At 43.7% G+C, this 3,677-nt stretch overlaps 1 non-coding gene across 1 annotated transcript; it reads left to right on the top strand.

Annotated features, from left to right (window-relative positions):
* Positions 1–2,716: 2,716 nt before the first annotated feature.
* LOC112081717 lies at positions 2,717–2,823 on the top strand. The gene has a single exon (XR_002896639.1). It is a non-coding gene; the product is annotated as a small nucleolar RNA R71 (small nucleolar RNA).
* Positions 2,824–3,677: the final 854 nt, after the last annotated feature.

Raw genomic sequence — 3,677 nt, 5'->3', positions numbered from 1 at the left:
GAAAATGTGCATCATACATCTTTGAAAAGTGGCCGGTGCATTACATAAACCGAAAGGCATTCGCCTGTATGCAAATGTGCCATAAGGGCATGTGACTGTTGTTTTCTCTTGATCCCGGGGATCTATGGGAATTTGGAAGAAAATATATATATATATATATAATTCTGAACTGGCCATCGAGAAAACAAAAGAAGGGTGGTTTGCAAGCCTCTCTAACATCTGACCAATGAAAGGTTAAGGAAAATTATCCTTCCTAGAGGCTGCATTGAGCTTTCTATAGTCTATACACATTCTGTGTCCTGTGACAGTTCTAGTAGCTATAAGCTCATCCTTCTCGTTTTAAACCAATGTGATCCCACCCTTCTTGGGCACAACATGAACAGGAGACACCCATCTTGAGTCAGAGATTGGGTAAATTATCCCTGCCTCAAGAAGTTTTAGTATCTGCTTCTTAACCACTTCCTTAAGGTTGGCGTTAAGTCGTCGTTGATGCTCAATAGAGGACATAGATTGGTCCTCTAGGTGGATCCTGTGGGTGCAAATGTCAGGAGAGATCCCTCTAATATCAGCCAAAGAATATCCTATGGCTCTCCTGAACTTTCTTATCTCACTAAGAAATGCATTCTCTTGATCCTCTAATAGGCTATCATTGATGATTACTGGATAAGTGGAGTTTAAGCCCAAGAAAGCATACCTGAGCCCTGTTGGTAGAGGCTTGAGCTCAACAGGGGGTGCATCAGCCTCATTCCAATCCTGGTCCAAGCTGCTTTGGCTGGTGTCTGATCCTTTGATAGCCAAGACCTCAGAGTCACTTTGTTCCAGTTCCCAAAACCTTGTCTCAGGACCCAGCTCTCTTGCATTGTCCAAATACAGCTAATACCCTTCACTTGCTTCAGCTAAGAGCCCATTGTCTCTTTGTTCTTGAGTTAGAGCAGCTTGAAGAGGATCCTCAGTGTTCAGCTCCTCAAGCAACTCATCAGCCAACTGATCCATTGTCTCCACATAGAAACATTGACCTTCAATGATGGGTTTCTTCATCATCTCATTCACATCAAACTTGAGCTTTTCAGACCCAAGTTGAAGCTCTATTATCCCACCTCTCACATCAATTATGGCTCCTGCAGTGGCTAAGAATGGCCTGCCCAAGATAAGAGGATCTACTGGTTCCTCATCCATTTCCAACACAACAAGTAGATCTTCCAACATACCAACAGGCAATCTAACTGATCTATATGCAAGGATAAGAGAGATCCTTGCAGGTTTGAAGACTCTAAAGCCCAGCTTCTTTGCTATGGAGAATGGCATCAAGCTGACTGATGCTCCTAGATCACAAATACATCCAGAGAATAGAAGAGGTCTAATGGCACAAGGGAGTGTGAAACTCCCTGGATCAGTTAACTTCCTTGGAATGGACTTCTTCTGAATGATAGCACTGCATTCATGACTTAGTACAACCATGCCTTGAAGCTCTTTTGTCTTGTTCAGAATGGCATCCTTCAAGAACTTCCCAATCTTTGGCATCATTAAGAATGCATCAATGAGAGGCGTTGTGAGTGGTGTCTCCTTGAGTGCCTTCTCAAATACAGCTCTTGCCTTGTCCACAAGTTGCTTCTTAAATTTCCCTGGAAATTGGAGCTTGGGTTGGTATGGAGGTGGTGGCACATATTTCTTCTCTGGTTCTGGTTCCTTTGCTACCTCTTTACCCTTTTCTGTCCTTGGTTTCTCAGCAACTTGATCATCTCTTAAGGCTGCCTCCCCCTCAGTTTGATTATTGTCCTTAATGATCACATTGTTGTTCTCAATACCAGGTAACTCCTTTCCACTCCTCAGTGTAATGGCCTTGGCATATTCCTTGGGGTTGGGTTCTGGTTTTCCAGGTAGGTGACCTTGGTTCCTTGAGCTTGAGGCCTGGTTCTGCTTGAGTTCCTTGATTTCCTGCTGCATGCCTGCATTCTGGCTTGCAAAGATCTATTGACCCTGAAGTAGTTGTTGCAGAATACCAACCATATCTGTACCCATCTGTGGCTGCTGTTGAACCGTTGGTGGCTGAAACTGTTGTTGAACAGGCCCTTGCTGTTGGAACTGTGGTGGACCAAACCCTGGTGGTGCCTTTTGCTGCTGTGAACTGAAACTAGGACCTTGAAATGGTTGCTGTTGCTGACCAAAACCCTGATTCTGACCAAACTGATTCTTGGGTTGGAATGACCCTTGAAAGTTGTTCTTGGGAACAAAGTTCTGTGGAGCTTGAGAATTCGGATAGATCTGGTCTTGTGGGTTAGCTAAATTGGTGTTCCTGTAAGAAAGGTTTGGATTGGCATTACCATACTGATATCTCTGGAACCTCTGATTCCCAATGTAGTTAAGCTCCTCTTGGGTGAGACCCTCTTCACTTATGTTCTCAAAGATTTGAGATGGTTCCTCATACTCTCCAACAAAATGCATTGGCTTGTGAGTTACCAACTTCAACTTGTCTAATTCATTTCTCAACTCCTTAACTTCCCTAGTGAGCCTCTATTCTGAGCTTGAACCTTCAGACCTATTTGATCTGTCATAGTCTTCACCATAAGTATCATTGCTCAATGCTAAGTTCTCCACTAGCTCTAAAGCAGCATGTATCTCTTTACCCAGAAAGTTCCCATTGGAAGCAGTATCCAGCTGGTTTCTAATCTTAGGAAGAGCTCCTCTATAAAGTGTGTTGAGAAGAGAAGCCTCACTAAACCCATGGTGTGGGCATTGGTTTGTGTAGCTCCTGAATCTCTCATATGCTTCACCAAAACTCTCATTGCTGTGTTTAGTGAAGCTAGAGATTTGGTTCCTCAGTTTTGCAGTTCTTGAGGTGGAGAAGAACTTAGATAAGAAAGGTTGCTTGCATTGCTCCCAGGTTTGAATGGAGCCTCTTGGAAGATTCTTCTCCCATTGATGAGCTTTGTCACCAAGACTGAATGGGAATAGTCTTAGCTTGAAGCTGTCTTCTGAAACTCCATTAATCTTGGTCAGATCACACACCTTATCAAATTGATCCAAGTGTTCTAAGGGATCTTCCATTGCTAACCCATGGAACTTTGAGTTCTGGACCATATTCAGCAATGATGCCTTCACTTCAAAGTTGTTGTTTTGCACAGGTGGTGCCTGAATACCAGCTCCATACTGATGAGCTTTGGCCCTGTCATTCTCTCCAACATATACTTGGGGTTGCTCATATCTTCTTTGTTGGTGTTGGAAAGGTTGGGGTTGGTGGTGCACTTGTTGTCTTTGCTGAACATTGGCCTGATGCCTCTGTTGATGAGCTTGAGCTTGTCCCTGGTGGACATAAGCTTGTTGATGGTGCACCTGTTCCTGATGAACATTACCCTGATGAAGCCCTTGACCAACTCCATTACCAGCTCCATTACCTTGAGCCTGTTGCTCCTGAACCGGTTGTTCTATATCCACCACGTGATCTCTTTGTTCTTCCATCTCAGTCTGATCAACTTGTCTTCCACGTCTGTCCCTTGTCCTCCTTGGTACCAAAAGATTGATATTGTCGTTGAGAGGGAAAGGTGGACCACAGCTTCTTGATCTAGACCTGGTGTTCATACACCTGAAATCACAAATAGAGCTTGAAAGTAATCAGTAATAACAAGAAAGTAAGCACTTGATCTCAAGAACAGATCAGAGCTTAATGCTAAACAAACCAC

This window comes from Eutrema salsugineum, unplaced genomic scaffold (genome assembly GCF_000478725.1).
Source record: "Eutrema salsugineum unplaced genomic scaffold, Eutsalg1_0 scaffold_10, whole genome shotgun sequence".
NCBI classification, from domain to species: domain Eukaryota; kingdom Viridiplantae; phylum Streptophyta; class Magnoliopsida; order Brassicales; family Brassicaceae; genus Eutrema; species Eutrema salsugineum.
The sequence above is the reverse complement of the archived record's forward strand: the minus strand, read 5'-3'. Positions and strand labels throughout refer to the sequence as shown.